Source organism: Astatotilapia calliptera, chromosome 19 (assembly GCF_900246225.1).
Source record: "Astatotilapia calliptera chromosome 19, fAstCal1.2, whole genome shotgun sequence".
NCBI classification, from domain to species: domain Eukaryota; kingdom Metazoa; phylum Chordata; class Actinopteri; order Cichliformes; family Cichlidae; genus Astatotilapia; species Astatotilapia calliptera.
The window spans coordinates 22169513-22194533 of NC_039320.1; the positions used below are offsets into that span (position 1 = coordinate 22169513).

Genomic DNA, 25021 nt, shown 5'->3' on the forward strand with positions numbered 1-25021 from the left:
GTCCCAGAAAGAGCTGAGGAGAGTCCCAGATGAGGGGTCACTCAGCAGCCACCGAGCAGAAGCCAGGGGGAGTTGCAGTGACGCGCCAGACACAGACACAAAGAACCACCAATGCACCGATGTCTGAGGGAGTCCGCCACTGGCAGGGGAAGTGGTGGTGGGGGGAGATAGGCCTCCAAACCTTGGAGGGCCTGAGATGTCCCCAGAGAGGTGGCGTCTGATACCCAACCTGACATATAGACACATACATACAGGCACACACAGATACAAACATCCATCCCCACCCTCATGCTCTCATATGCACTTACTCCACACTCAACCAACGTGGAGACAGACATAAAGAGACGCTGTACACACGATCACACTCCCCAAGCGTACTCTACGAACCGGGTCTAGGTACCCTTGCCCCTGGAGGGGGAACTGCACCCAGACCCAGGTGGTGTTACCCTTTTCCCTGCGGTGGGGAGAGGCAGACTGCCCCGACTCCGCAGCAGCAGGGAGGCCCCACACTCCAGACCGCAGTCGGACGGCCAACTCCTCCTTCTACCCCCCCGCTCCAGCAGGCCGCAGAGAACGGGGGTGAGAGAAGACTCCAAACCTCCCTCCACCCGCTCATTGTAGTGCTGATGCATGTGTGTTCTAAGTGCATTAAACCAGAGGGTGGGCTACTTGCAGAGAGCAGCAGGTAACGCTGTCCCTCCTGCTAGCCCTCAGTCTACGTGTATTTAAATGAGATGGGCACGACGCCAGGGTGAGTGTACTGTGGTCTTTGAAGTGCCCACCCAAGCTGCTATAGTATGTGAATGAGAGTGTGAATGTGATGTCTGTGTGATAAAATTGAGCAGAGCAGCCAGAAGGGACGAGGGGAAGGGGGGGGGGGGGGGAGCTCCTTGGCACCCTGTGATACCCTACTCAAGCCTGCATGGTGGTGGTTGTGGATGGAGGGGAGGGGGCAGCTGAGATGGAAGGAGGAGAGGGGCAAGTGACCCCTCCCTGGGGCCAGCTCCCCGGCTGACCCCAGTAGGCACCCCCATACTCCGCGACCCGCCAGGGAAAGGGGGCCCAGGCCCATCCAGACCGGGGCCCAGTGCAGCAGCGCCGCTCGGCCCCACAGAGCCCGGGACAGTCCACCCAACCCCACCACAGAGAAAACTGCACCCACCCCACCATCCACTCATCTTCCAGACTACATAAGACAATAGACGCCCAGGCTGAGATCTTCCTCCACCTCTCCTGTATCTCCCCCTCCTGCAGAGAGAGTTCCTGAAGAGAGGAAAGCTCCTGCAAGGTGTGACAACCTCCCTCACCAGTTGAAGAGCCCCCCAGGTGGCTCGACGCACCGGCGGCACCCTGCGCCAGGGCTGGGCCCCCTATGTACCCACCCGCCCACAACCCCGGCAACACACCAACCAGGACCCAAGCCCCCGAGGCCCGGCCAAGGCCCCAGCCCAGAGACGGAGCGTCCCCAGAACCTCACGCCCATCCCGGACCCACCCAGGGGCAGCCAGGCTACCAGGTCAGTAACCCACGTCCGTCAGCACAGACCCTCCCCTAGCCCCGCTGCACGTAGCCACGAGGAAACCGTCACCTGAGAGCCAACAGAGCCCCTAATTGGACATTACCGCTACCCCGGGTTGAACCCCCCAAGAAAGATGCCTCCGGGGAACCCCCTGACGCCCTAAGCCTGTCCCTACCCCCACACCAATCACAACAGTGAAGGCGGGACCAAACTATGACCCCCCACCCCCACTAGGTGATGGAACTGATCAAAGGAGCCCAGAGCAATTGATCTGATGTGGTGGCAGAGGCTGTATCAAGACTAATGTAATCTAATAGATAATTTCTATATTGGTTAGAATTAAGATTATTTTTATTTTTCCAGTTCATGAGGACTGTTTTCTTGGCTATGCATAGGGCAGTGAAAACCATATGGGCTATATTCTTTTCTGAAGTGACATTATCTAAGCTGCCCAACAAACACACTAAGGGGGAAGTTGGAATGTTACATTTCAGACACTTTGATAAGTCTTCACATATCTCGCGCCAAAACTTCTGAACTGGTGGACAGAACCAAAGAGCGTGGATATAATTGTCCGGTGAATTGGTTTGGCAGTGTGAGCAGTTGTTGGTAGACGTAAAGCCCATCTTGAACATCCGATGACCTGTATTGTCATGATCCTGGGTCCTTTTGACCCAGCGTTTTGTGTTTTCTCTTCGCGATTTTGGTTCTGTTCTCTAATTGGTGTTTACCCTGTTCCCCCCCGTGTGTTCCTGTTTTATTGTGAAGGTCTGCGTCTTATGTGAGTGTTTTCAGTTTGCCTCCCTGGTCTCGTCATGTTAATCACTCCCAGCTGTGTCTCCCACCTGTGTGTAATCTCCCTGTGTTCTCTGAGTGTATTTAAGTTGTATTTTCTGTCTTGGTAATCGCTGGTTCGTCTGTGTTCTTTCCCTTCGCTCTCCCTGTATGTATTTCTCCGGACCTCCCTGCATCCTCATTCTGGTTTGTCTTATTAGTTTACCCAGTTTAGGTTTCTGGTTTCATGTTTTGTCGCCACCGCTGTTTGTACTCACACCCCTGTAAATAAACACTCATCTGCACCAGAGCTGCCGCATTTTGGGTCCTATTTCATATTCCACACGGCTTGCCCCGGCAAACCGTGACAGTACGAACCAGCCACCATGGACCCAGCGGCAGTGAATCCGTCCGAGGAGCTCCAGGACGACATTGCGTACAATGTGGAGATTCTCCTCGGGCTATGGCTGGAGAACCCTCCAGAGGAGCTTCGTCGTGCCGTGGAAAGTCGGCTACAACGGCTCTTTTCTGGCCTGCCATGGCTTCTGCAGTCGCTTCCTCCGACCATGCAGGCTTTTCTCCCCACAGCCACTCTCAGCTCGGTTAGCTCCCCCGCAGCCACTCTCAGCTCGGTTAGCTCCCCCGCAGCCACTCTCAGCTCGGTTAGCTCCCCCGCAGCCAGTGCTCCTCTCAGCTCAGTCTCCTGTGCCTCCTTCAGTTCAGTCTCCTGTGCCTCCTTCAGTTCAGTCTCCTGTGCCTCCTTCAGTTCAGTCTCCAGTGTCCCCTTCAGTTCAGTCTCCAGTGTCCCCTTCAGTTCAGTCTCCAGTGCCACCCTCAGTTCAGTCTCCAGTGCCACCCTCAGTTCAGTCTCCAGTGCCACCCTCAGTTCAGTCTCCAGTGCCACCCGTAGCGCAGGCCCCAGTAGCTCCAGTGCCGCCTGTAGCGCAGGCCCCAGTAGCTCCAGTGCCCCCGCTACCCGTAGCTCTGGCTCCAGTATCACCGGTTTCACTCATTCACTCCATGCAGGGAGAAAGTCTAATTTCACCTCAAGGTGCTTTTCATGGTTCAGCCGCCATTGGCACAGTTTGCCGCTCCAGGGCTTCCCCAGAGGCTAGGTCTCAGTCCCCGGCTGATTCTGGACCCCTGAAGTTTATGCAGCCACCTGAGAACTGCACCATGTCAGCGTTGCCTGGGCAGAGCCAGTGCTCAGTGCATCGCCAGTTGCCTTCGTGTTTGCCAGAGGACTCCATGACTGCTGGCTTAGTGGTGACTTCTGCTGGAGGGTCTGTAGGACCGCTCCGGCCTTCGTCTCTAGTCTCCGCTGGGGGGTCCGAGAGACCGCTCCGGCCTTCGTCTCCTGTCTCCGCTGGAGGGTCCGAGGGACCGCTCCGGCCTTCGTCTCCTGTCTCCGCTGGAGGGTCCGAGGGGCCCGTTCAGCCTCCTGTCTCCGCTGGAGGGTCCGAGGGGCCCGTTCAGCCTCCTGCCTCCGCTGGAGGGTCCGAGGGGCCCATTCAGCCTCCTGCCTCCGCTGGAGGGTCCGAGGGGCCCGTTCAGCCCGTCCAGCCGCCTGCTGTAGCTCCATCATCATCCTCGCCTGCTGCAGCTCCAGGGCCTTCAGCCTCGCCTGGCCCAGCCTCCGTGTCTTCAGCCTCGCCTGGCCCAGCCTCCGTGTCTTCAGCCTCGCCTGGCCCAGCCTCAGAGCCTTCAGCCTCGCCTGGTCCGGCCTCAGAGCCTTCAGCCTCGCCTGGTCCGGCCTCTGCCTGTGCTTCGCCTGGTCCGGCCTCTGCCTGTGCTTCGCCTGGTCCAGCTTCAGCCTGTGCTTCGCCTAGTCCGACCTCTGCAGCCTCGCCTGGTCCGGATTGCCATCGCCTGAGTCGCCGCTGTTGCTGAGTCGCCTGAGTCGGCCCCCTGAACTGCTCCGTCGTCTCCCTCGTCGCCGCCGTTGCCTTCCGCACGGCCGGCCCCCGGACCCTCTTCGCCTGAGTGGCCGCCGTTGCCTTCCGCACGGCCGGCCCCCGGACCCTCTTCGCCTGAGTGGCCGCCGTTGTCTTCCGCACGGCCGGCCCCCCGAACTGTGTCCACGTCGCCGCTGTTGCCGTCCGCACGGTCGGCCCCCTGAACTGTTTTGGACTCCTGTGCTGTCGGCCCCTTGGCCGGCCCCCTGAACTGTTTTGGACTCCTGTGCTGTCGGCCCCCTGAACTCTTCTGTTTTGGACTCTGTTTTTTCCTGTGTTCTGGTGTGCTTCGTTTCTTTTGGTTTTGGACTCGTTTTTTGTTTTTGTCTTTTGGCCTTCTGGTGCTCCGGTTTTGTTTTGCTTCGAGCCCTCCTTCCTGGGCCCCCGCTGCCCGCCCTGGTCGGGTTGTTTTCTGTTTTTTCTGGCTGTTTTGTTTCTTGTTGGGCTGTCTGGGGCCAGCCTTTGAGGGGGGGGGGTACTGTCATGATCCTGGGTCCTTTTGACCCAGCATTTTGTGTTTTCTCTTCGCGATTTTGGTTCTGTTCTCTAATTGGTGTTTACCCTGTTCCCCCCCGTGTGTTCCTGTTTTATTGTGAAGGTCTGCGTCTTATGTGAGTGTTTTCAGTTTGCCTCCCTGGTCTCGTCATGTTAATCACTCCCAGCTGTGTCTCCCACCTGTGTGTAATCTCCCTGTGTTCTCTGAGTGTATTTAAGTTGTATTTTCTGTCTTGGTAATCGCTGGTTCGTCTGTGTTGTTTCCCCTCGCTCTCCCTGTATGTATTTCTCCGGACCTCCCTGCATCCTCATTCTGGTTTGTCTTATTAGTTTACCCAGTTTAGGTTTCTGGTTTCATGTTTTGTCGCCACCGCTGTTTGTACTCACACCCCTGTAAATAAACACTCATCTGCACCAGAGCTGCCGCATTTTGGGTCCTATTTCATATTCCACACGGCTTGCCCCGGCAAACCGTGACATGTATAGTGCACTCTATGTAGTATTTTGTATTGAATTAATTGAAGACTGGGATTTCTAATTAGATGAAAGGTTTTTAAGCAATTCTGAAACCAGAAGTTTAGGTCTAAGTTAACTGATAAATCCACTTCCCATTTTGCAATAGGAAGTGATATTGATTCATCTGTTTTAGAAAGCATTCTGTATATTTTGGATAGTAATTTGGGGGTTTTAAGAGTAAGAAATTGAACCACACTTGGTGGTGTTTGTAGTTCAACTTGACCCGGTTTAAATTTCTTTTTTACTATGGATTTAATTTGTTGATATTCTAAAAATCTTTTCTTGTTGATCCCATATTGTGTAACTAGCCCGTCAAATGAAATAAATTCTGTTCCTTCTAGTATATGTTCTAAATATTTGATTCCTTTACCACTCCAATCTCAAATTCAAATTCAAATTTTATTTGTCACACACACACAACCATACACAGTATGACATGGGGGTGAAATGCTTGTAGCTGTACAATGCCCGACCATTAAATGACAGAAGAAAAGTTTTACATTTACAATTTACAGTTTACTACAAAAATTTACAAATTAACTTAGGAATTTACAGTAAAGAATGTGCAAATAGCAGAAGAGATTATAAAGATAAGGATTATAAATTATAGGAATTATAGGATTATAGGAAATGTGTGGTGACGTGTGTGAGAGTCCAGTCTTATAGTAACGTGTTTGGGAGAGTCCAGTCCTACACCTGGTTCAGGCGCCGAATAGCCTGGGGGAAGAAGCTCCTCCTCATTCTCTCTGTTTTGGCCTTAAGGGAGCGGAAGCGCTTCCCAGACCTCAACAGTGAGAAGAGTCCATTGTTGGGATGGGAGAGATCCATCATAATCTTCCTAGCTTTGGACTTGCACCGCTTGGTGTAGATGGACAGCAGGTCAGGGAGCTCTGATTGAATGATGCGTTCTGCCGAGCGCACCACCCTTTGCAGATCTCGTCTGTCCTGCTTGGTGCTGTTCCCAAACCTGGTGCAGATGTTTGCCGTCAGGATGCTCTCGATGGTGCAGGAGTAGAAGTTCTTGAGCACCTTCAGTGGCAGATGGAAGTCTCTAAGTCTTCTGAGGAAGAAGAGACGCTGACGGGCTTTCTTAACCAGGGTGTTGATGTGACAGGACCATGACAGGTCCTGAGTGATGTGGACACCCAGGTATCGGAAACTGTCCACTCTCTCCACTGGCGTGCCACTGATGATGAGGGGTTTGTAATTCCTCGCCTGCTTTGTAGTGAAGTCCACGATCAGCTCCTTAGTCTTGCTGATGTTTAGGAGGAGGTTATTCTCCTGGCAAATCTGAAAAGTTTATCATATTATTGTTTTGTAATATGTCAGGGTTGTTCCAGATAGGTGTACGTTTGCATGGGATTAATGAAGACGCCGTCAATTTTAGAAACTCCCACCATGCTGTCAGAGAAGAGCTGATGTTGATGCTTTTAAAGCATTCATGTCGTTGGATGTTTGAGCTGATAAATGGTAGGTCTGAGATCTCTAGATTATTGCAAAGTGCTTGTTCTACATCTAGCCAAGGTTCATCTAAGAGGGTATGTTTTAGCCATCCTGAGATAAACTGAAGCCTGTTGGCTAAGAAGTAGTGCTGAAAGTTAGGCAGTTCTAGTCCTCCTTTATCCTTGGTCTTTTGTAGTGTTTTTAAGCTTATACGTGGGGGTTTATTTTTCCAAAGGAATTTGGACATACATGAATCTAGAGATCTGAACCAATCTTGTGGCGGTTTAGTTGGGATCATTGAGAATAAATAATTTATTTTTGGTAAGACCATCATTTTTATAGCGGCAACCCTTCCCATGAGTGATATGGGTAGACATTTCCATCTAGCCAGATCATCTTCTACCTTCTTTAAAAGTGGGATATGGTTTAATTTAGTTAGATCTGCAAGCTTGGGAGAAACATTAATACCTAAATATTTTATATTTCCCGATTGCAGTGGTGTAGAAGAGGAATTATGGAGGGAGCAATTAATCAGTAGGACTAGATTTTGACCAGTTAATTGAGTAATCTGATATTCTTGCAAAAGAGTTTATCAATTCAATCACCCCAGAGATATTGGTTTGTGAATTTTGGAGAAAGAGTAACACATCATCCGCATAAAGGCTGATTTTATGTTCCACGTTCTTGCATTTTATGCCCTTAATTACTGAATTCTGTCTAATTGCTGCTGCTAGTGGTTCAATAAAAATTGCAAACAGTGAAGGGGAGAGTGGGCATCCCTGCCTGGTGCCCCTCAAGAGACAGAAGCTGGAGGATGTCTGGTCATTTGTTCTGACACAAGCTGTTGGGGAATTATATAATATCTTTAACCAGTTTATGAAAGAGGATCCAAAACCAAATTTGCGTAAAGTTGCAAATAGAAATTTCCAGTTAACTCTGTCAAATGCTTTTTCTGCGTCTAAAGAGAATATTGTAGTTTCTGGGTTTTTACTGTATGAGTAGTCTATCAAATTAAGTAATCTATGTGTATTTGTTGATGAGTGCCTACCTTTTATGAAACCAGTTTGGTCAGGATGAATTAAGAGGAGGGTTATTTTCTCCAGTCTCTTTGAGAGAGCTTTGCAGATTATTTTAAGGTCTACATTTATAAGGGATATTGGACGATAGCTTGAGGGATATACAGGGTCTTTGCCTGGTTTTAGCAGGAGATTAATGTTTGCAGAATTCATATTTGATGGAAGTCTGCTCTTTTTTTTAATTTCCAACAACGTTCTGTAGAAAACTGGTGCTAGAATCGTCCAGAATTCTTTGTAGAATTCTGCAGGAAAGCCGACTGGACCTGGAGCCTTATTATTGGGCATACTTATCAGGGCTTCCTGGAGTTCACTTGGTGTCAGTGGTGAATCCAGTGCCATTGCTCTAGTGTCTAATAATTTTGGAAGAGTTATGTTGTCCAAAACTGATCAATTTCTTTTTTAAATTGGTTTATTTGTGGTGAATACAATGTTTTATAGAAATCCCTGAAAATGTTGTTTATTTGTATCGGTTCATATATTGTGTTCCCAGATGAATCTTGAACAGCACATATAGTTGTTTTTTCTTTATTTATTTTTAGCTGGTTTGCTAGAAATTGACCGGATTTATTACCATGTTCATAATTTTGTAAGCGTAGTCTTTGTACTAAGAATTTTCTTTTTTTATCAATTATCTCATTTAATTCTAGTTTTGTTTTGCGTATTTTGTTCAATGTTTCCTGATCTTGGTGGGACGCGTAGGCTTCTTCTAGTGATTTGATGTTTTTTTCTAATTCCTGTTTTCTTTTTTCTTTTTATGTGATGAGAAAGAAATTATTTTACCTCTCATCACAGCTTTCCCTGCTTCCCATAGAACAGAAGCTGATGTTTCGGGAGTGTCATTATAGTCTAAATATGAAGTCCACTCTTTTTTAAAATATTTAATAAAGTCTTCATCTTTAAGTAGTGATATATTAAATCTCCAGCTTTTTCTTGGCGTAGTATTATTCTAGTGCATTAGTGTTAAAGATACAGGACCATGATCGCTGACAGCTATAGGGTGAATCTCAGTGTCTGAAATGTCGCTCAGCAGTGAGCTGCTGACCAAAAAATAATCCAGACGAGAGTAAGAGTGATGGACATGTGAGGAAAAAGTATATTCCTTACTGGTGGGGTCTTGATAATGCTGTGTCACAGATCTGGGTTCTTTGATGTGCTGTGGACTCTACATGCTATGCTCGGGTGAAATACAAATCAAAATCTGTAAGTGCCTTTGTAAGTTTAGCTTATAATAATAGGTTCAATTAATATGCAACGGCAATGTTCTGATTATTGGTTAACAATGGCCAAGTACTGGATATAAAACAATGAAACAATTTAAAATCATAATTTGGCTGAGAGATGAAACACATTTTTAAGAGACAGATAAAAACCAGAACAAAGGCAAATAACAAATATACAATAATAAGTCTCTGTCTTTTCCACTCATTCTGAACTCTCTTCCAGCCTCTCTGTTCTTTATTTTCTCATCTTCCTTCTTTCATACTGCAGTCCCCAGATTTACAGTCCTCCTTATTTCTCAAAATCAGGGCAGCCAAAGAGTTGAGTGAGGTTCCCCACAGGAGTGACTCCTCCTGATCAGCTGCTCCATATATTACCTTATGCCAGCCTGCTTGCAGCACAGTGCCATCCTCCCTCTGGCCTACACACTGATCTTTAATTACTCCAGCCATTTGTTATCTGAACTTAAAAAAAAGAATTACCAGACCACAGACTTCATAAAACCTTTGATCTCCCACTTCTCCCAGTATTAATGCAGTGTATAGAAGTGAATTTAAACACTAATCTCGCTCTATTTACTAGCTGAACAGTACTTTAGGTAACAGAACGGTCATGTTTACCCTATTAGACCTATTTCACTTCATCAGCCTCCACCTACATGAATTCAGGAGGCAGATTGCCAATATTAGCCTTGTAAACACTATTAACCATCAGCAGGTGAACTTCATGACCAACGCAGCCGCATTAACAAAGGCTAAGAGTTTATAATATTGAATCTGCATAATCAAGATTCCTGTTGAAGCAAGCTTAATGACAGCACACATGTGTGTGAAATGTGTATGTGACTAAAGGTCAGCATCTGTTCCACATTGCAAAAGCAATCAAATGAAGCAATATGAGATGGGAATTAGTGGAACGTACATTTTGCTCCTCACCACCTAATTTGCTCATCTCTGAGACAGACATCCTGGAGAAGACATGCTGAGTAGGTGGTTGATATGTACAACCATAATTTCCCACTGCATTAAAATTTGATGAGTACGTGAATAATTTTCTCTTGAAAAGTATACAAGAGTTCCTCACCATGCTACTGTCATAATGATAATAAAAACTAATAAAACTTAGCAAAACAAAAACTAAATCTAGCATCTTAGCATCCATCAGATACTGGCCTCACTTACTGACTTCTAATGTTCATCTAATGTTTATCTTATGTAACTTTACTTCCTCTGGCTCATTATCTAGTTTTCAGTTTTAACCTCTTTCCTCCACCCCTCTCGTTTATATTATCTCAGTCTTCCTCTGTTGTGTGGTGATTTCGGATATTTTGGATTTCCATGCTTTGGTCTTTGTTTGCTCCCTGGACTTATTAAAAGTAAATGCTGACTTTGTCTCTTTCCTTCGCCTTTCTTTTGGGTCTCTAAACAAAAAGTCCACCCAGCAGAATCACAATAGATAATTAACAGGTTTTTACACCTGACTGGGTAAACACGTTTTTCAGGATGTCTTTTCCCAAATTTAAAGGAGTATTAACATGGTAGCTAGTTTGAGAACCTAATCTTACATTAAATGGTCTGTATTTGAATAGCGCTTTACTAGTCCCTAAGGACCCCATTACACAAACAATTCACAAAAATGTGTTTATAAAACTATTTTCATTTCATTTTTCACCACCTTAGCAGGTGCCGACATGCCATAATTTACATGTGCTGCATTAGCCTAATGCATGCAGATTACACTGCAACCTGATTACATTGTGGCAAACCAAAGGCTTTATTCCCTTCTTTTGTCCTATCTGGCATATTTTCAGATTACTGCAAACAGTATAGGTTGTTTACATGTGCCAACAGTTAAACAGAAGGTTTGAATGTCTCCAATCTGCATATAAATATGCCACTGAATAACTGCAGCAAAATGGGACAGCCACTTACACTGTGTTACATCTTTGTGGGGTTTGTCTGCATTGATCCTAGGATGGCTATACCTCACTTTGTGAGTGTAAACCACTGTACCACCGAGTAACTGGGAATGGAAAACATTTTTAAGTTATAAACATTATAAACGTTTTTCCCCTGCAGGAAGGCAGTGTTATAAAGCTTTGAGCATATTCGCTTAGCTTCGGTAGTAACTTATAAATAAAACACCTATTGCTTTTGGTGGGCATTTTATGTGTTTATTGTTTTTAAGTGACAGTGCTCTAACTAGAGAGCAAACAAGTGAGTGTAATTTCTAAACAATTTAGCAAAGTGAAATTGCTTTCAGGACCATTTAGTTGGTAATCCTCAGAGAATCACAGCAACAAAGCTGTTTTCCACTGCCTGATTCGTTTGCTTCCTTTTAACTATGCTAGTTTAATCAGGCACAAGTAAGTTGGGCGAACCAGCATACTGTCACCAAACTAATGGCTCATGTTCCCAGTGATGATAATGACATCTTGCTTAATCTGTATTCAGTATCACCATGCTGCTTTAGTGTTACATATCTGTTTAGTCCTGCATGAAATTAACTGATTATCTGATGCACAGCGGTAATGGGAACTGCTTTATACTTGCTGATGAAAGCCAAGATTCAGAATTGTTTGGTTTCCCTTTAACAAAGTAAGGCTAAAATTCAAACTCGTTTATGTTCGTGAGCCTTTTCTTTTTACAAAGCCACTGTGATCTGTATGAGTCAAGGTGATGAAAATAAGGTTACCATACAATACAAAAGACATAAGCGATCAAAGAGGGGTTTTTTTTAAAGTTCCATTCAAATGAAGTACCGACACAAGTTCTGAGAAGAAAGCGTCAGCTTTAAAAAGACATTTCTATTACACAAAGTTTGATGGCGCTTTCTTTCAGCCTTTCAAGGAAAAGTTTGAGCTTCAACTTTAATCTAAGATCACACACAAGAGAAGAGACGCAGACATAGACTCCTGCTAAAGTACTGAAGACTGTCTTTGTAATAGTTTGTGCTATAGTAGGTCAACACGACCTTATTTTCCTGGTTGGTAAATACTGTATATCTGCAATTTTTCTACTGACAAAGAGTTTATTTCTGAAATGCATCTAATGGGCAGATATAACAATGTGCTGTGACTTTAAGGCTGCTTGTAGGTTCCTGCATTAAACATCAACATAAGTTGCTTAAGAATAATTTCATATGCAGTCCTGTTGAAACCTAAGCAGCAAGAATGTACGGTTGCTAATTCCATAGGAACTAACAGGATAAGTACTGGGTGCTAAAATTAAAAGTGCTAGATTAACTGATCAAGTGTGGTTCAGTTGTGTGTTAACATAATATCACAGTCTTTACAGGAGTTGACATCCCAGCAAATTCATACAATGCTCAGAGAAACTGCAAAAAGGCCAAGAGCTGCATTTCAGACTCTTGACAGTAAAATTTAAAAAAAGATTGAACAAGTATGGCTCATTTTGATGGGTTGCCAGGAGAAAGCAAAACTTCTCTTTAAAATGAAAATGGTTCGCAAAGTTCTGAACAAATCACAGGACTTCTGGAACAATCTGCTTTGGACAGACAAATTCAATGTGGAGATGTTTGGCAATAATACATAACACCAGCTGGTGGAGTGGTGATGACTTGTGCTTGTTTTTACAGCCACAGGACCCGGGCACCTTGCAGTCTCTGAGTCAACCATGAACTCATCGGTGCAGAAAACTATCAGAGCTATAATGTGAGGGGGTCTCCCTGACAGCTATAGGTTTGTACAGGAGCCAATCTGAATGGCTGAAAAGAGAAAAAAAATCGAGGGACTAGTCAAAGTCCAGATCTTAACCTGACTGAAATGCTGTAGCTGAAACTTGATTGTGCTGTGCATAAATAAATGTCCATAAATCTCAATAAAACTGAAGCAATGTTGAAAAAAACAGTGGGCCAGAATACCTCCACAACAAAGTGAGACACTGAGAAAATCATGCATGCATTCCAGTGGTGTAGTAATTAACAGGTACAGGTTGGCTGGAATCAAATTGCTGGTTTAGTTCCAGCTAGAGCACCCTGCAGGTTTTAGATGTGTCCTCGAAACAACACAGCTGATTTAAATGGCTAAATTAGCTCCTCAACATGTCCTGAAGTTCTCCAGAGGCCTGGTAACGAACTAATCATGTGATTCAGGTGTGTTGACCCAAGGTGAGATCTAAAACCTGCAGGGACACCGGCCCTCGTGGACTGAGATTGGCCACCCCTCAGCTAGAGTCACAATTCCCCTGTGACAATGGAGTAACTGTATATAAAAACCCCCATAAATATTTAACAGTGACAATAACAGAGTCTCGCATGCACATAGTTACCTAAACACAGAGGAAAATTAGTGTTAAGGCGAGATAGTGAATTGTTGATTTTAGAAAGCTATAGAAAGTAAAAACATATATAATGGTTTGTTGGGCAATTTGTGTCTCAGAGCATTAAACCTGATACATTTCAGACTCCTGAAACACTTAAATCTATCTGAAACACAGCTGAATTAAAGAAGTGGATCAGAAGTGGAAAGTGTAAGGCACAGTAGGTCTTACAAGGTCAACAGCTCATCTATTTGAGGCATTGTTAATAGGTCAAGATCAATGACTGTCTTTTACAGTCACTGGTCAAGATACACAACAAATTGCCTGTGGGATTCAGTGGTAACTCAGAGGTATATCCGGCTTGCAGTATTGCTTTATGTGTAACAGAGAATGTAAAATGAGAGCTTGGAGCAATTAATCATTTTTTATGGCATTGCATGGATAGGAGTCTGGCCTCAAAGTACAACAAAGTAAGAGCATCCAGAGTAAATGAGCAGAACTGGAATGAGTATGCACATGAAAGGAAAACAGAGAGGCTCACCATTATGCCCCAGGCGTTAGAAGGGAAAGGGATGACATTTTGCTATGTGGTCCTCATGCACATAAGGGTGGTGATAAGCAGACTCTGTAAGCCCTAAAATCATATACACAGGGTTCCCATGACTTCAAAGAAAACATACTAACTTATTTTATTTTATTTACTTTTTTTGAAACAATGTGTGAATGGATTGAAATGTAACTAATGTTTACTCTTGGTTCCAAATGTCTTACCTTAGTGCCTGTTTCACTCCATTACAGTGTCAGCAGTGAACAACACTAATATCCTAGGAGAGCATTAATCATTAATGACAAGAAATAACCAGGCAGCCAGCACAACATAAACTCCACATAAGAACAAGAAAGAAAAATGAGGTGCCTTCAGATCGTTCTTTGCTAGTGACAGCATTAGCAAGCTATGGCTAGCAGCCTAGCTATAAATTGGCAGGGTTTTGGATGTCCGTATAAAGCCTCACGTTTACTGTCTGATTACAAAACTTATGTCTCATGTACTAGAGCAAATGCCCCGTGCATTCATGGATATAGAAGATATAACACACTATTTAGCCAAAAAGCAGTGCAAAACATAGGCAGTTAGCCTCCTAGCTTCTAACTTGGCCAAAAAGCATGTACTTAGCTCTGGTTGAAATTTGTTTATGACATTCAAAACAGGTTTTTGTCTTCAAATGGATAGATACAGTATAGTGTCTGCGTTTAACAATGCATGACAGTCTTATGTCTCATTTGATGCTACTTAGCACAAAGTATGAGAACATTTGTCGGAACAACACAGAAGACTTTTGGTAACCAATCAGCATCATAAAATGTTATAATTTAGCCTAATGATCACTTTATTTCGTAAAAATTGAAGTGACTGGACTGTGTGAACAGTTTTATATCCTTTCACTTAACATGCACTGTTGCTTTCCATATTCTTAAAAAGCTTTGTTATAAGCTGTCTCCAAACAGCTCATGTTCACTGTTTTATCACATTTCGTCAGTTTTAGCTGCTTAGCAGACAATCCAATCCAACTTTATTTATATAGCACTTTAAAAACAACAAAGTTGACCAAAGTGCTTTCCAATAATAAAACAGAGATAGCAGTTAAAAACCATACATTAAGCATACAATAAAATTAATATAAATAAAATAAATACATAAATGAAAAAGAAGATAAATAAATCAGTGTATATATTAAATATTAAAACATGAGTATAATAAACAATAAGATATACAATGAATAAGATTAATAAAATAAAAGGATTAAGAGTGACCATCAGACAAAAATATAAACACCTGATGAAGTAGTGGATTTGTGGTTGTTCCTGCTTGTATTCAGGTTTGCTGTCATGACACACACACACACACACACACACACGTCACAGCTGGTAAAATTTGCACAACACCTTTTCATTATGTGTTGTAAGACCAGCAGATAACAGAAGGCAATTAATTTTTCATTAAGAGAACTTGTTTTCGTATGTGACAAACAGACACCTCATATTCCTAATACTTGTATTTATACCATTTAGTGACGAGTACAGAGGGGAATAATTGGAAGCATTCCGTCTGTTTGAATACATCCATTATTTACCCAGAAATAAAAAGCAAAACAACAAAACTGAAACATGGTTAAAGAGCTGTCAGGACCACATGACACGAGGTTAAGCCAGTTCATTCATTTCACTGAGTTACATTGATTTCCAAATAAACACGGTACATATCATGACCTGTGTTCTAAATCATGTTGTGTTATTGATCAGAGTATGATTACTCCAATGCATTATTCCACCTGCAGTTATGAGTCAAAAGGTCAAGTGATGTCAAGTGCCAGAAAGAGAGTGTGTGTGTTCTTTCCTCACCATTTTTTCAAGCGCGAGCGTGCATTACCATTCCAGTTATCCTTGTATGCAACTAAATTATTGAAACCCATTCAGCCATAAGTGTGAAGACCGTTTTACAATGAACACGCAGCTTCTTTTGTTGAGTCTGAAGACAATTATTTGCATTGATTTTGCTGTAATCTGGCTTGTAAACCTGAAGATAAAAAACGTGGTGCTTGAGTCATGAATCACACTTTTAAAGTGAGAGCTGTTTGTCTGAGGTTTTTTACAGGCCTGCTGTATGTTACAGCATGTAAGAGTGTAAGAAAGATGGCAGTTTATTTTAAATAAACTGTAATAAAAATAATAATAATAAAAAGTCATTTTTAACTAATCAAGAGATAACCTATTGATGTTGATTTTAATTATTTACACAGTGCCAAATTACAACAACAGTTTCCTCAAGGTGCTTTATATTGTAAGATAAAGGCTCTACTAAAATAGAGAGAAAACGACGAGAGAAGAGGACCCTCTATGAGCAAACACCTGGCGACAGTAGTAAGGAAAAACTCCCTTTTAACAGGAAGAAACATCTGGCGGAACAAGGCTCAAGGAGGGGAAGCCATCTGTAGCAACTGGTTGGGAGCCAGAGATTAATAATAACTAATTATTAAATGCAGAGTGGTGTATAAACACATGGAGAGTGAAAAGAGATGAGTGAACAAGATGGGAATATGGGAAGCCCCCGCATCCTATAGGCCAATGCCTTCAGTTGGTCCAGAATGCTGCAGAGAGGATACTGACAGGGATTAGAAAGACAGCATATTTCTCCTATATTGGCTTCTCAGATTTGGGAAACAGACACTCTCTCTACTTTTAAGATTACGCTTAAGCTTTCCTTTCCCGATAAAGCTTATAGCTAGGGCTGGATCAGGTGGCCCTAAACCCTCCCTTAGTTATGTTGCTTTTTGGGGAATTTTAGAGCAACCTGATAATAATGATTTACAGTAGTCCAGCCTGGAAGTAATAAATACATGAATATGAAAGCCACCAAACAACAAAGCAAGTAAAGTGTAAACACACATTTATGAACACAAAAGTTTTGCTTTGACTTAAAAATATTTAACAGAGTTTAGAGGAGCGGGGCAACAACAATCACACACTGAATTAAAACAATACCCAGCAATGTACTGTAGCTGTATTTTTGAGCATTGATTTAATGTGGTTTAATCTGGATTTTCTTTACTTTTTTTAAAGGATTACGGAGCACTTCTTATGGTAAAGGCTAAAACCCAGGAGGCATTAATAACATATATCCACCATTTCATAAAAAATATACAATCAAATAAATAGACACCCATCACTCAGTAATAAGGTAATACTGTGCAAATATGTATGTCACCTCCACACCAGAAGGATGTCTGGTAGCATATTCACAGGCGTTATTAGCTAAGGACTTAGAGAGTTATGGGATCATTGTCACCATTCAATGTGGATTTAAAAAAATAAGAATATGGAAATGATTACAGATTAAAGAGATTTGCATTTCCTGTGTGACTGACTCCATACCTGAATTTCTAGTTCACCGTGAGGTCAATACCTTTATTATATTATTATAACATGTCACTAAAGGTTGGCACTAGAATCCAAAAGTAGCATAAACTTGGAAAGAGCATACTTTATGATCGACGATTACTGTAAGTGTGCAACATCCCCAGTTTTTCAGTGAGTTCCAAGAAACCATCTGTGTTCTTTTCACTGATGGAGGATGAGGTTATTGACGATTTAGTCCAATCTAGGTTTGTTTGTTTTTTCAAACACTTTTACACGTGCGTTGTTTAGTCCGTTTGAATCGAACTCTGGTTTGTTTTCCCTTTGATGCTGTTGGTTTGTGAAGATGTGAAAACACCAAGATCACAGACACTTTTTAGACAAGTTAGTCTCACTGTGGTTTCAATCAATTTCAGTTCTGTTTGTTTATGTTGTGAATGTGATCCAAGCTTCTATCAACTTCAGAATTTGATTAAAATTTGTCTAAAACAGCTTTTTAACTTAGAGTTTTTTCTGGGATTTTATTAACACCTCCCCTCCATTTCACATCTCTGCCTGCAGAGCTGTGTAATGATCTTCGCCAGTCCAAACCCTGGTTCGGTCTGTCAACCACAGTTAATAGTGGCTGTAACCTCATGTAGTAATTCTTATCTCCGGTACCCCGCTGATGCTGCAGGGAGCAAAGCATCGTCATAGGCCGTGAAACCCACGGAGCTGTGAAAAGAGAGCCCGCTGTCGGTGGCCTCATACACTTGAACGGTGAAAGATGTAGTGAGTATGAACATGCACGTGATGAAAAAATGTGTTCACACATGCATGTTGGAGGGGGTGAGTTGACAGATTCCCTCCAGAGTGTTAGACAGTGAAAATAATATCTCATCCCTGGGAGATTAAAGAAAACTGGCGAAACACAATCAGAAGCTTTCTGACAGGATAAAGGAGGGGAAAGAGAGTAAAGACAGAACCACTGATCCCTTTCATATATAAAATTCAAAACAGCTTTTTTCAGGAGGAAAAAGGTATGATGCAACGAGAGTGCACATCATTGCTGGTGAGGTGCTGACTACAGCAGGTTGTTGCCTGGTAAAAATAATGAAGGTGAGGCTTTGAGATTATGTGATGTGACAGGATGCCAGTTTCTTCAAATTTATTCAAATGTACTTTATGAGATTAGTGTATGTCAGAGCTCAGTGTGTTTTATCTACTTGTTTTTTATCTTAACAGAAAAATGTAACCAATACTGATGCACAAGCGAATGTAGGTTGAAATGCAGGCTTTCAGCAGTCAGAGAGCACAGAACGGGCAAGACTGAGGCAGGAGGTGAGCCATGGACAGATGTGAGTTCAAACAGGAAGAATGTGGTGTAATGTGATATAATGGCATGGAATGGCTGTGAAAAATAGGGGATAGTTATATTGGCAGGTGTGTTGTAAGTGTGTTTTTGTGTTCAGGGTTCACACTTTAAAAGTGTCAAAATAAAAGCAAAGGATGTAAAAAGCACACTTTACTGTGAATGTCTGAATGTGCCATGTATACTATTCTCCCACAATCCTAATTGCATGTTACAGATGCTGCATGCATGTTTGGTAGAACGCTATATGCAATAAGAGCCTTTTAAAGAAGTGATCAATCTATCAATCAATATAGATAGATAGATGAAAGCTATCTAAGATAAGGGCATTGTGAGCTGTCATTGTAATATCAGGTACACTGATGGATTGAAACAGCTTCTGCTTGAACATAAAGTCCCTGTGGTTGAGCATCTGAAGAGGTCTTCAAAGGAAATTTGCACACTATGAACTTTACTGCAACAACAGCTGGACATGTGGTTTTATGCCATTCAGGGTTAGATGCTAGGTCTTCACAGTCCACTCTATCTTGTGGGGGAGTGGAAAGGCAAAGCTAAGCAAGGTGTTAAGAAGCACTGCCAGAAGGGCATTTAACCACCTGGATATAAGCTGAAACCTGATAAAACCTCAGCTGGGAAACCTGGGGGAGAATTTTCTGAAGAGGAAAAACCAACAGGAACACAAATGATGATGTGTTTAAGGCAGTCTCTTCTCTTCTCTTCTCTTCTCTTCCGATATATAAATGCACCAAAGATTTCGTCATTAACATATTAATGCGCTGCCCTGACATAAGATGAAACAATCAGATGAGCTTCTTTTTGTTTTGTTCTGTCTGTTCAGTATGCAGATCACTTTTACATATGCAAGTACATGGATGAGTGTACATACATACTGCATATCTGCAGTTTCTGATTCATCAGAGTCCATGTACGTAGTGGAAGTATGTGGGCAAGGCTGCCCTCTGCTCCGCACTCATCAGTTTGCCCTACTTTCTGTCGAATCTATATAAGCCGGAATGAAACTACATTATACAATGATGTGGAAATCCGTGGAACTGTATAGGGTCCTTTCTTTTCTTTTTTCCCCACAACTCTCGAGGTATTGTGTTATGATATAGAGCAAAAGTGGAAATGAGACAGCGCCTTCTCTTTACCCTAGATCCCAAAGTCCCAGGCTTGTCAGGAGAATGAGACAGGGACAAACACCAAGTTCACCTCTACATCCTTCTCACTGCAGCCTTTCTACAACACACTCAGCCTTAGCAATAAAACATGATTATAGATGCTGCATTACATCTTCAGTGTCACATTGAACCCATTGAACCCCACATTGAACCCCAAACTAAAACTCACTCAAGAGTGGAAATTATGTTATAATTATTCCGGCCGTTTGTTTGTTTATTTTTTTGTTTATATTTTATATTAGATATGGTTGTATTTGTATGTCTACTTTTAAAGAGATAGTTCCTACATGAATTCTGACCATTCAAAACTGAGAAATGGCTACAGCCAGGCTTCCCTACTGGGCACTCTATAAATCAACTGTCATGGTCTCTGTGCCTGCCCGGTCGGCCCCACAAGGCTACATTTGCTGTTTCGGTTCTCTCCCTCTCTGCCTGGGCGGAGCTCACTGTGGGCTCCCGCCCTTGGCCCACACACCTGACAACAATCACCTGTCATCACCGGGAGCACTATTTGAGGCTGGAACACAGATCCTCTCGTCGCTGGATGATTGTACTACTGACGTTAGTGTTCTCACAGCTCCTGTGGACTTGTGCGTCGTGATTTGTGATTAGTTTGTGACTTCCCTTCTCTTCTGCTTCAGACCTTACCCCCCGGACCTGCGACCTCCCTGCCGTGTGAACGTGTGTGAGTGTGGGCAGAAGACGTGAGCGAGTGTGAGAGAGCTACCCTGTGATTCCCTGGAGTTTTGGATTCCCTTCACTGCATATATATTGTGCACTGGAACTGTAAATAAACTGCATTTTGGAGACATCTAACCGCTCTGCGTTTGAGTCCCTATAACCACATCGTGACATCAACATAGTCCTAAAATTGGTTTTATATCCAGTAACTATTTTAACAAGCTGTTTCTCTACAACATACTTTTAGTGTACTTCTATGTAAATGGCCTACATTTGTATAGCGCTTTACTCAGTCCCTAAGGACCCCAAAGCGCTTTACACTACATTCAGTCATTCACCCATTCACACACTGCCAATGGCAAGCTACGTTGTAGCCACAGCTGCCCTGGGGCGCACTGACAGAGGCGAGGCTGCCGGACACTGGCGCCACCAGGTCCTCTGACCACCACCAGTAGGGAAACATGGGGTTAGTATCTTGCCCAAGGATATTTGGCATGCAGCCAGGAGGCAGCCTGGGATCGAACCACCGACCTTCTGATTAGTGGCTGACCTGCTCTGCCACCTGAGCTACAGGTGGCAGAGCAGTCATCACTGCACTGTGGCAGTCATCACTGCATAACAAATGAGAGGCCTGAGTGACCACTGACTGGCCTTGGGTGGGTGTAGCAGGTCTTTTACTAATCAAAAGGTTGGTGATTTGACCCCTGGTTGCTCCAGTCTTCATGCCAAATTTTCTTGGGTGAGATATGAACCCCAAGTTACTCTCCACTGCATCATGCATTATGAATGTGTGTTAATGTAGGCTAGAAAGCACTTAGCAAAAAGCATAGAAAAATGGTTTTTATGAATGGGAGAAGGAGGCAAGTTGTAGAAAGTACTTTGAGTGCTCAGGTAGAGTAAAAAAGCGGCTAATATAAGGAATCCGTCGTTTAACACTGCTACAGCGATTTGCCTTGGAAAAACCTTCCGCTATAAAATCACCTGCCTCTGCCACTGCCATTAAAATACCACTTTTTTTCTTTCTATTACAAATAACTGTTACAGTGAGTGGCCATCAAATCACTTAATTTTGTAAAGTTCACAAGCTTTCAACCTAATCTTCTTAAGACACTGAAGTGTTACCTGATTCAGCCTGTTGAAAAAGCAGCGATTTCTGCTACCACACATCATGTCAACATTTCAACAATCAAACATAAACAGGTTTAATATTAAACTGAATTTCATTCAGTTTTCAAAAAGTGTGATAATACTGGATAACTTGCAATGATAAATCGTTTTTTAATGAAAAAGACATTAAGACATTTATCTAACAGCTACGAATAGTATTGTGAAATAAACAAGACTGGATGTTGTGTCCTTCAGCATTGTTTTGACTCCACATTAAACATAGGCGATATCTGCCCAAAGCTCCTGCATGTAGGTAGAAGCAGAAAAGAGTGAGAGAAGACTGAAGCTCAAATAATATAGTACATAATTCATGTAGTGTCTGTACCCTCTAACACTGTACAGTTTAATAATGCATATGCTTTATCCACGCTTGTACTCTATGCCTCCACCATAAAAAAAAAGAATACTTACAGTATAAGCCCCTCAGAGCTACCCAGTCATACAAGATTTAGATGTGGGCCATTGTACATTGAGAATAAGAACGCAGATTTTTTTTTGTTTATGCAGTTTCATAACCTTTCCACCACATGAGCACGCACAAATTTATCAGAATCTGAGTAAATACCCACAAATATCCACAGTTTTGGTCAAGACTGAAATTGAAATGCAATAATCTGGGTAATTTCATTTAATTTTTATTTGGTGAAAATTTTAGTCTTTTATTTTCATTTTTTGATGACTTAATTTTAAAATTAAATTAATTAATTTCTAGCAAGCTGGCAGATTTTCTAGTGTAGCTGAAAACTCTTAGTGTTGTTTAAATTAAATTTGCTCTTTTGTTCACAATGCTGCCACTAAGAATCAGGTGACCCGGAGCTGAGTGGTTAGAGTGCCAGTGACTATCAGGAGTGAGTGGTTCAATTCCCTTTCCCATTTCCAACTTCTCAACTGATGAGGTCCATTCTTTTTCTTAACTGCTTATCAAAGTTAGGGTTGCAGAAGGCTGGGGAATATGCCAGCTGAATTTGGTCGAAGAGCAGCATGCCACCCAGGACAAGTCACCGGCACTTCACAGAGCCTGACAGCCAATAAAAGGAAAACAATAATCTTAAAGGGCTTCTAAACGAGGAGGACATTTACTGCTGACTTTCAAGAGAGCAGGAGAAAAAAAGAGCAGACAATCAGTCAAAGACTTTTCCTCTCAGCTCACAGAGATTTCCTTTTATTTAGGAGGAGTCTCAACTCAGGCATGGATTATGTAATATGAAAGCTGAAAATGTCCTTGGTCTATCGCATACTGTCATCATTATGGAGTTCATACCACCAGGTCACACATGCATGAACCTGGAGGGTCTGTTACTCACATCTGCCTTTCATTTAATTAGGCATCAAGACAAGAATCACTTTGATGTAGTGCAGCACAAAATAACTGATGTGATGTGGCTTTAGTCAGTTAAGGGCTTGATTTTCAGGCTGTCTGATATACAGCTGATGGTGGTGGCAATTAAAATGGGATATTATTCATTGTATAAAGTAATATCACCTCTGAAGTTCATTTAGCTCAGGGCAATCCAGTCGTCATTGGTAAATGGATGATATCATTTAGTAAGAGTGGAGGAGCTGTGTTTTCTCTCCTGTCTGACAGCTGCTTCTCTGGAGGAGAGCAGAGCTTTTGTGAGCTTGCTGTATTAAAAGTACTGGCAGCGTTGTGCATTTTATTTATCATTATTATTATTAAGAAAAGGAAGAAGAATCATTTAATAACTTTGAAGGCGGCAGATTCCCTGTAATGTCACAACACAGGGGACATTTCATATACACAAGTCTGTACTTGCATTTTTTGCTAGTTCATTCTTCGCAGTTTACATTAGAGTTCATGTGTTGTATTGTTTTTATTCTTTTCAAACCATACTAATGTGCTTAAGACTGAGACCTACAAGAAAATGACACACTTATAATCTCAAAAAAACTTGTATATATTCAAAAATTCTTTGAAATAGTGTCCTCTATAAAACTTAGTTAGAGTCTCCAGAGATGATGCTTGCACTGAGTTGATATTTGCTATTATAGGGCGACCTGCTCAGTTTGAAGTGTAAGTTTAAGTTGTATCTGAACACCGCTGCACAGTCTCTGAACTCTCTAATCCAACAATGTGATGACAGATAGACTTTTCTGTTGGATTCATGTCCTCTTGACTGTGGAAGGCAGATAACTTGGTACCAGCATGACTGAACATTTAAACATGGTGGATTAAACTGTAGTGAGCCACAGCATCTTTCAGCTCAGTTTTTGATTTTATAGCTTATCTTTTTCTATTCACTTCTACAACATTCAGCTTATGTGTTGTAGGACTGGTGCTTACAAATTTCTCCCCACCAAAAAATGTGAACACTTTTGATTATTAAGCCTGTTCTTCTGCATTATTTCACCCTTGGTTCATCAGACATTCTCAGCTAGATCTTTCTGCCTGCTGCAGTGGTGGAGATACTAAGGCCCTTCTTAAAGTTTGCTAGTTGGGTTTTTGCTCTGAATTAATTTAACTCTCTTAGCTTGACCACCTCATCGCCTAGTTTTCGGTCTGCCTTTCTGCAGGCTCTGCTTGGCTCACTCTTATTGGCTGTCCTTATCAGCCTGCTTGCTCCATCCCTGAAGATCTATCTCATTCTCATACATGAGTATTTTTCCAATAAAATGCCTTCTAATCATTGTTAGTCCATGTGTTCAGCCTTTTTAGGTCCAAAACACACTGGCTCTCCCAGTATGTGTACACAGTTTACGGTAAAGTGTCTACCAGCCATAAGTGCTTGTTAAGCACAAAATATATATCTTAAATATAGTCTTGTTTGTTTGCTCTATTGGTCAAATTGTGTTTTTGTTGGCAATTGTGAAGGCTTGCAAATACAAGTACAGCCAGATATAAGTATAAATGTTCCATTTATACTTATATCTATTCCTGTGTCTATCGTACAGCTTTAGGCTCCTCTTTAAGCAACTGAAGGTACTGCACTAAAATTAGTCCTTTTAAAGGTCATAAGTAAGATTAACTTTTACATCAATGCTGGTGAAAAGTCTTAAAACCACCAATAATGCTAGTGCCCTATGAGCTGAGATGAAAAGGGGTGATAAAAAGCTAAATCACACTAGACACGTGTAAAGAATCAGAATCGGAATATTTTATTAATCCCAGGGGAAATTGTGTGGTCACAGTTGCTCCAAGATAATTTTGTTTAACTAAACTAAAGAAAATAATACAGTTTATTACAAAGTTATAAAATCTAACAAAATAGCTCTAATTATAAATGTGCAAGTATACAAAATTAAATATATATAGTTAAATATTTAAATAATAGACATTGATGTGTCTTTTATTATATTCACTTTGTAATTTTGTCTCTAGAGGATGCAGTACTGAGGGTGTGCAGCTACTGCAGTGTGTACTTGAGCTTTAGATGGAGGAGTTGTACAGTACAGTGGTGTTTTTAATCCAGTCCAGTGTATTGTCAATGTGTGCTC

The 25021-nt window shown here is 42.4% G+C and overlaps 1 protein-coding gene across 1 annotated transcript in view; it reads right to left on the minus strand.

Moving 5' to 3' along the window:
- Positions 1-14610, minus strand: part of htr1d (5-hydroxytryptamine (serotonin) receptor 1D, G protein-coupled) — a 61422-nt gene extending 46812 nt beyond the window's left edge. The window contains exon 1 of the mRNA XM_026152717.1: positions 13818-14610. The gene's annotated coding sequence lies outside the window, so the exon portion shown is untranslated. The remainder of the gene's footprint in view (positions 1-13817) is intronic.
- Between the last annotated feature and the right edge of the window lie 10411 nt (positions 14611-25021).